General features: G+C 48.4%; 1 non-coding gene across 1 annotated transcript; it reads right to left on the reverse strand.

Annotated features, from left to right (window-relative positions):
* Positions 1-2,691: 2,691 nt before the first annotated feature.
* Positions 2,692-2,829, reverse strand: LOC119924417. Its single transcript, XR_005449131.1, has one exon. It is a non-coding gene; the product is annotated as a small nucleolar RNA SNORA7 (small nucleolar RNA).
* Between the last annotated feature and the right edge of the window lie 6,135 nt (positions 2,830-8,964).

Raw genomic sequence — 8,964 nt, forward strand, 5'->3', positions numbered from 1 at the left:
CCTTATCTTCCTTCCCAAACCCTGCCATCTCCCTGACTTTCCCATCACTGTTGACGGAACTACCATGCCCCCGTCTCACAAGCCCGCAACCTTGGTGTCATCCTCGCCTCTGCTTTCTCGTTCACCCCTCACATCCAATCCGTCACCAAAACCAGCGGGTCTCACCTCCGCAACATTGCCAAGATCCGCCCTTTCCTCTCCATCCATACAGCTACCCTGCTCGTCCAATCTCTCATCCTATTCCGACTGGATTACTGCATCAGCCTCCTCTCTGATCTCCCATTTTCCTGTCTCTCCCCACGTCAGTCTATACTTCACGCTGCTGCCCGGATCATCTTTGTTCAGAAACGCTCTGGGCATGTTACTCCCCTCCTCAAAAATATCAAGTGGCTACCAATCAACCTACTCATCCAGCAAAAACTCCTCACTCTAGTCGTCAAGGCTCTCCATCACCTCGCCCCCTCCTACCTCACCTCCCTTCTTTCCTTCTACAGCCCAACCCGTATGCTCCGCTCCTCTGCCGCTAACCTCCTCACTTTACCTCGTTCCTGTCTGTCCTGCCGTCGACTCCGGGCCCTCGTCCTCCCCCCTTGCCTGGAATTCCCTCCCTCCGCACATCCTCCAAGCTAGCTCTCTTCCTCCGTTCAAAGCCCTACTGAGAGCTCACCTGCTCCAGGAGGCCTTCCCAGACTGAGCCCCCTCCTTTCTCTCCCCCTCCCCACCCCCCCGCCATACCTCCGTCCCCTCCCCACAACACCTGTATATATGTTTGTACAGATTTATTACTCTATTTATTTTACTTGTACATGTGTACTATTCTATTTATTTTACATGGTTAATATGTTTTGTATTGTCTGTCTCCCACCTTCTAGACTGTGAGCCCGCTGTTGGGTAAGGACCGTCTCTACATGCTGCCAACTTGTACTGCCAAGCGGTTAGTACAGTGCTCTGCACACAGTACACACTCAATAAATACGATTGAATGAATGAATATTAAGAGCCCGGGAGGCCCTCTTCACAGTGTACCATGAGCCAGCTCACCAGAAGCCCCGGGAATGTAGAGGCAGACACGCTCGCACAAGTGCGGGAGGCATGGCCCACCAACGCCATCCAGAGTGCATATAAGGCACTAGTTCATAGCTGGGTAAATGCCACGTACCAAACCCTCCGGGGAGCTGGGTGGTAAGGAACGCACAGGGAGGTACGTGAATTCTTGCAAGATTGTAAACATTGTATGCAAAAACTTCACGGCCCTATGGCCAACATAGGGCCCCTGCCCCTAATCCAGGGGAAGAGATACGCGTTCACTGTGGTGGATACTCGTACGGGAGTGGCGTTCATCTACCCGGTGGCAGCAGCCATGCAGGTTTCTACTACAGAAGTGCTTCAGGTCATGGAAGCTGGATATGGCTTGCCGGCCTAAACAGATTCTAATCAGGGTACCCACTTTACGGGGCACGAGGTCCTTTTGATTCCCAGTCCCGTGCTCTATCCAACAGTGACCTCACTGTGAAGAACAGCAAGGCCAAGTAAACAAGGAACGGAGAGGAGAGCTGCGGCCAAAAGGCTGGTCTTTGTTATCACAGCCTTGTACAGGCAAGAGTTACTTGTTATCGGCCCTACGACCTTGCATAGACGGGTGTTACTTGTTACTGGCCTTGAAAGTTACAGAATTGCTGTTTTAGCTATAAACACAGGAACATGGAAAAATACAGAATGTGACTGAAAGATATAAAAGTCTTGCAGCTTAACCCAATAAATGATTTCGTGCTTACCCTAGCCGGAGTCCGTGCCTTCATACACCACACCCCATCACCATCATAGCTCTAACATCCCCATCCAACCACCCGCCAGGCTCGGATGCTACATCACTCCGTCTGTTAGTGGTTCCTGCATGTCAAAAACGTTTTCAGTGGGAACGTGATTATCAGGGATGAGAGAGCGTGACTGATTCTAGGAAAAACCCCAGTGCCATCGTCAATTTTTCTGAACGGAAGTTCTCCTACGAATCAATGCCTTACCGTGGCAGGAGAGTTTGCGTATACCAATGAAGCCTAGAGCCATGCCATTGAAAGATACTCTCACAAGGGTTACCCATAACAGAAAGATCTAAGTGGTAGCATCGCACAAAGTTCATTTACCTGTGCCGAGCAGCAGCGGCATGGGAAAGAGTCAAAGGCAAATGAACAAATGATCAAAATGTGGATCAGAGACAACGGCAGAGAGTCCATTTTTTACTGCGTGGAAGGAGGCAATAGTAAATCACTTCTTTATGTTTACCAAGAAGCGTGGCTCAGTGGAAAGAGCATGGACTTGGGAGTCAGAGGTCATGGGTTCTAATTCCCGATTTGCCATATGTCTGCTGTGTGACCTTAGACAAACCTCTCAACTTCTCTGAGCCTCAGTTACCTCATCTGTAAAATGGCGATTAAGACTGTGAGCCCCACGTGGGACAACATGATCACCTTGTGTCCACTTCAGCGCTTAGAACAGTGCTTGGCATATAATAAGCACTTAAATGCTATTATTATTGTCATTATTATTATGGATGCCTATACCAGAATGACGACTGGTAGCTTATCCATAAAGCCTTTTCTTGGAAAACATTTGGCAGTGGTTTACCATTGCTTTCTTCCATGCAGTAAATCTGGGTCTCCACCCTCGACTGTCTCCCAGCACAGGTGAGTTTTGACTTGTAGCAGATTGCCTGCCACTCGCTAACAACTGCTCAAGCTAGGAATGGAATGTGTAGGCCTCTAATTGACTCTCCCTCCCGTAGCCGAGACTGGTAGAGTACTGAAAACTCTCCAGGTACGATCCTGAGAGGGGCTGAGGATATTAGTTTGAGTATAAAATCACTTCTAGACTGTAAGCCCGTCGTAGGCAGGGAATGTACTTAACAACGTCATCATGTTGGACTTTCCTGAGCATTTAATACAGTGCTCTGCATGTAGGAACTGCTCAATAAATACGTTTATTGACCTACAAAATTTCACAACACCCAAGTTTATCTCTATGCTCTTTGGTGGTCTCCTATCTGCAATTAATTTTAGGTTTCTCTCTCCCCAAATAATAATAGTTCTTGTGTCTCGTGATAAATGCTAATTATACACCAACCACACTGGTATGTATAGGAGGAGATGCACAGTAATCAGGAAGGACACAATATTTACCCCATACTGGGATCACAGTCTCAGTAGCGAGGATGAATTGAGGCCTTGAATTTCCGTTTTTTAGATGAAGAATCTGGTGCTCAGAGAAGTTAGGTATGCTGTCCAAGGTCACACAAGAGGCAAGTGGTAGAGCCAGAATTAGAACCCAGGTCCTCCGACTCCAAAGACTGTGCCCTTTTCACTTCACTATGCCACTCCAAGAAGACTGTGAGCTTGGAATTCCTTGACAGCAGGAATCATTTGTACTAATACTATTGAACTCTGTAGGTGCTCAGAACGTAGAAACGATTGATTTACTCCTATGGCAATTAATGTTGATTCCTTTACCGATGCCATCAAGGCCTGACAATTGAAGTCTTCCCTCTTCCTGTGCAAGTAGTCATCATCCCCCAAAAATGTCCAGCATCTCTACGGTGAGGAAATTCCTCCTGCTGTGATTCTCGGAGGTCCGGGAGTTGCAACTGGTCCATGCTGCGCTGTTCCTCGTGGTCTACCTGGCGACCTTGATGGGGAATCTGCGCACTGTCGCTGTCACCGTCCTCGACCAGAGCCTCCACACCCCCATTTACGCCTTCCTCAGGAACCTGGCCCTCATCGACCTCTGCCTCATCTCTGTCACTATCCCCAAATCTGTCACCACCTCCTTGACTAACTGCTGATCCATCTCCTTCTTAAGCTGTGCCACCCGGGTCTTCCTGGTGGTACTGATTACAGCCTAGGAGTTTTCCGTCCTCATGGCGTTGTCCTACGACCGCTAGGGCACTATCTGCCTTCCCCTAAGCTACGAGGTCGTCATGAAACCAGGAGCATGTGGGAAGATGGCAGTTGCCTCCTGGCTCCGTGGAGGGCTCTTCGGGGTCTCGCTTACAGCTTCGATCTTCTTGTCCTTCTGAAGGTCCAACATTGTCCAGCAGTTCTTTGGTGACATCCCCGCCCTCCTGAAGATCACCTGCTCTGAAGGCCACTCCGTCATCGACTTGAGCGTGACATTTGGGTAAACCACAGGTGTCGTAGGCTCAATTTCCATCGTCACCTTGTACGTGCACATCTTCTGGGTCCTTCCGAAGATGCCAGCCGCCAAGGGCCGGGCCAAAGTTTTCTCTACCAGCCTGCCCCCTCTCGTCCTCGTCACAATCTTCCTCTCTGCAGACGTATTTGGCTATCTCAAACTGCCGTCACATTCTTCCATGGTGTTCGACCTGCTGCTGCCGTATTCTACGTTGTTATGTCCCCGGACCTGAACCCCCTCATCTACAGCCTGAGGAACCGGGACTTAAAAGCTGCTCTATGGACAGTCTTAAGAAGGAGATTCCCTCAGATCCCTCTATAGGCCGAAATGTCCGTTTCCTTGCGCTGATATTCAATCCATCAGTCACTCCTATTTACTACAGGAGCGAAGCAAGCTATCTAGGTTGTAGTAGGAGAGTAGCGAGGTGTAGTACGAGGAGACAAGTTATTGAGTACTTTAAATCCAGAGGTGAGGAGTTTCCGTTTGATGCGGAGGTGCATGTGCAAACGCTGGAGGTTCTCGAGGAGTGAGGAAACATGGACTGAAAGTTTTTATAGCAAAATGATACAGGCAGCAGTGTGAATTATGAACTGGAATTGGGAGAAACAGGAGGCATGGGAGGTCAGCAAGAAGACTGATAAAGCAAACAAGGTGGGCTAGAATAAGGGATTGGATTAACATGGTAACAGTTCGGATGGAGAGGAAAGGTCAGATCTTTTCCATGCTGTGAAGGTGGACCTGACAGGATTTAGTGATGGATTGAATTTGTAGGTTGAATGAGAGAGAGGAGTTGAGGATAATGCCAAGGGTATGGGCTTGTGGCACAAGAAGAATGGTGGGTCATCTAGGGTGATGACTCCGGTGATTACTCCGGCCACCTGTGCTTCTGACCCCATTCCCTCTCATCTCATGAAATATCTCGCTCCATCCCTTCTCCCCTCCTTAACTTCCATCTTCAACTGCTCACTCGCCACTGGTTCCTTCCCCTCTGCCTTCAAACATGCCCATGTCTCTCCCATCCTAAAAAAACCCTCTCTTGACCCCACCTCACCTTCTAGTTATCGCCCCATATCCCTCCTACCATTCCTTTCCAAACTCCTTGAACGTGTTGTCTACACGCGCTGCCTAGAATTCCTCAACAACAACACTCTCCTCGACCCCCTCCAGTCTGGCTTCCGTCCACTACATTCCACGGAAACTGCCCTCTCAAAGGTCACCAATGACCTCCTGCTTGTAAATTCCAACGGCTCATACTCTATACTAATCCTCCTCGACGTCTCAGCTGCTTTCGACACTGTGGACCACCCCCTTCTCCTCAACACACTATCTGACCTTGGCTTCACAAACTCCGTCCTCTCCTGGTTCTCCTCTTATCTCTCCGGTCGTTCTTTCTCAGTGTCTTTTGCAGGCTCATCCTCCCCCTCCCATCCTCTTACTCTGCGGGTTCCACAAGGTTCAGTGCTTGGTCTCCTTCTGTTCTCAATCTACACGCACTCCCTTGGTGACCTCATTCGCTCCCACGGCTTCAACTATCATCTCTACGCTGATGACACCCAGATCTACATCTCTGCCCCTGCTCTCTCCCCCTCTCTCCAGGCTCGCATCTCCTCCTGCCTTCAGGACATCTCCATCTGGATGTCCGCCCGCCACCTAAAATTCAACATGTCCAAGACTGAACTCCTTGTCTTCCCTCCCAAACCTTGCCCTTTCCCTGACTTTCCCATCTCTGTTGACGGCACTACCATCCTTCCCGTCTCACAAGCCCGCAACCTTGGTGTCATCCTCGACTCTGCTCTCTCGTTCACCCCTCACATCCAAGCCGTCACCAAAACCTGCCGGTTTCAGCTCTGCAACATTGCCAAGATCCGCCCTTTCCTCTCCATCCACACCGCTACCCTTCTCATTCAAGCTCTCATCCTATCCCGTCTGGACTACTGCATCAGCCTTCTCTCTGATCTCCCATCCTCGTGTCTCTCCCCACTTGAATCCATACTTCATGCTGCTGCCCGGATTGTCTTTGTCCAGAAACGCTCTGGGCATGTTACTCCCCTCCTCAAAAATCTGCAGTGGCTACCAATCTATCTGCGCATCAGGCAGAAACTCCTCAACCTGGGCTTCAACGCTGTACATCACCTCGCTCCCTCCCACCTCACCTCCCTTCTCTCCTTCTACAGCCCACCCTGCACCCTCCGCTCCTCTGCTGCTAATCTCCTCACCGTAACTCGTTGTCGCCTGTCCCGCCATCGACCCCCGGCCCACGTCATCCCCCGGGCCTGGAATGTCCTCCCTCTGCCCATCCGCCAAGCTAGCTCTCTTCCTCCCTTCAAGACCCTACTCACCTACTCCAGGAGGCCTTCCCAGACTGAGCCCCTTCCTTCCTCTCCCCCTCGTCCCCCTTTCGACCCCCCATCTTACCTCCTCCCCTTCCCCACATCACCTGTATATATGTATATATGTTTGTACATATTTGTTACTCTATTCATTTATTTATTTATTTATTTTACTTGTACATATCTATTCTATTTATTTTATTTTGTTAGCATGTTTGGTTTTGTTCTCTGTCTCCCCCTTTTAGACTGTGAGCCCACTGTTGTGTAGGGACTGTCTCTATATGTTGCCAACTTGTACTTCCCAAGCGCTTAGTACAGTGCTCTGCACACAGTAAGCGCTCAATAAATACGATTGATGATGATGATGATGATGATGATGATGATGGGAAAATCAAGGGGAGGACAGAGTTTGGAGGGGAAGATAAAGAAAAGATTTGGTAGGCACTTTTCCTGCCCAAAAGGAGCTTACAGTTTAGAGGGAATTAATCATGCCACTGGGAGACATGGCACTTGAGTTCTAATGTCAACCCTTCCATTGACCAGCTGTGTGACCTTGGGTGACCAACTTGAATTCTTTGGGTCTCTCTGAAACATGAAGATTTGATACATGCTTTCTCTTTCTCTTATATTCTGAGCCTCTTACGGCCAGGGACTTTGTCTGAGCTGATCATTTTGTTTCTACTCAGCACTTGTCACAGCCTTTTGCATGTAAACTGTCAATAAAGACTACAATGATAATGTTAATAATTATAATTATGATAATTAATTATGATTATGATCAGGAGCCCGTGAATTTATACTTCCTGGATTAGATCCAGCTACCCTCTGCAGAGTCTTGCAACAGTATATTTAGAGGGAACTTGTAATTGCTTTCTAAGTTATCTTCCAGGGGGTTAATAATAATAATATCATCATCATAATTATTATGGCATTTGTTAAGCACTCACTTTGTGCTAGGCACTGTACTAAGCACTAGGGTGGTTACAAGCAAATTGGGTTCACAGTCTCCTGTCCCACGTGGGGCTTACAGTCTCAATCCCCATTTTGCAGATGAGGTAACTGAGGGCCAGAGAAGTGAAGAGACTTACCGAAGATCATACAGCAGACTAGTGGTAAAGCCGGGATTAGAATCGGGATGGATGGACCACAATGATTCCCTGCATTGCTTTGATATTTCCTAAAGTATTGGGGGTAAGAGGGATAGCCTGTGGAATACCGATCTAATATCCAAGACATTTCAGCCTCCCAAGTGTCCCAGGTCTGTGTTATTTTATCCAGTGGGCTGACCAAATATTCAATTAGGTAGTCTTCTAGACTGCTAGTTTGCTATGGGTAGGGAACATGATAGCTGATTTTGTTGTATTGTACTCTCCCAAAATTTTAATAGAGTGCTCTGCACATAGTAAGTGCTCAGTAAATATTCTTGACTGAAGATGATGATGATTAATAAAAATAATTTAGGAGTCAGTCAATCACATTTATTGAGTGCTTACGGTATGCAGAGCACTGTACTAAGCACTTGAGAAAGTACAGTATAACAATATAACAGAAGTATTCTCTTCCCACAGTGAGCTTACAGTCTGGAGTAGGAGACAGGCATTAGCATGAATACATATATTATGGTTATGAACTTAATTGATGTGAGTCTCGGGAGGGGATGAATAAAGACACCAAGTTAGGGCGACGTAGAAGGAAGTGGAAGAAAAGGAAAAGAGTCAGCGAAGGCCTCTTGGAGGAGATGTCCTTAAGTAAAGCTTTAAAGAGGTGGAAAATAAGACGGACTCTTAGGGTAGGTAAGACCATTGGAAGAAGGGAGGCAAAGATGGATACAGATCCCATCCAACTGCTCCGATCAATCCCCTCATATCCAACAATATATCCAATCATCCATTTATTCATCCATCCAGTAGTCCATCACTGCAAATTGATTGAGCACATCTTGTGTGCCATGTGTGGTAGCCATCTTTTTGGAGAATTTGTTACCCGCCCTCCCAGAACACCAAGGGAAGATGGAGGTCAGGGCCCCTCAGACCCACGCTACCCCAGTGAGAGTGACTTTGGTGGAGGGTGGGGGGTGCAGGGACAGGGAAGGACAAGGAGGTGGACGGAAAAGTAGGAGCCAGTCTGGGGAGATGCTCACACTCGGAACCTATGTTGGGGTTCAGACCACGGCCATATCCCCCGACGGGGCAGGGGGCTTGCAGGAGGAGGGTGTTGTCCACTGCAGTGACCCCAGCCATCACATGCCCCTCCATCCTGATTGGCTTGCATCCACCCCATTGTTTAGTACAGTGCCTGGCACATACTAAGTGCTTAACAAACATTATTCTTATTTTTATTATTATCATTGTTATCCACCGCCCAACCATGGCTACCAGGCAGCCGCCTGCCGGGTTTTGTCACTGTGGCACAGCCTGGCAGTTTGGATGAGCTTACAGTCTACCCAGGCGCT

This window comes from Tachyglossus aculeatus, unplaced genomic scaffold (assembly GCF_015852505.1).
Source record: "Tachyglossus aculeatus isolate mTacAcu1 unplaced genomic scaffold, mTacAcu1.pri scaffold_99_arrow_ctg1, whole genome shotgun sequence".
Lineage (NCBI taxonomy): Eukaryota > Metazoa > Chordata > Mammalia > Monotremata > Tachyglossidae > Tachyglossus > Tachyglossus aculeatus.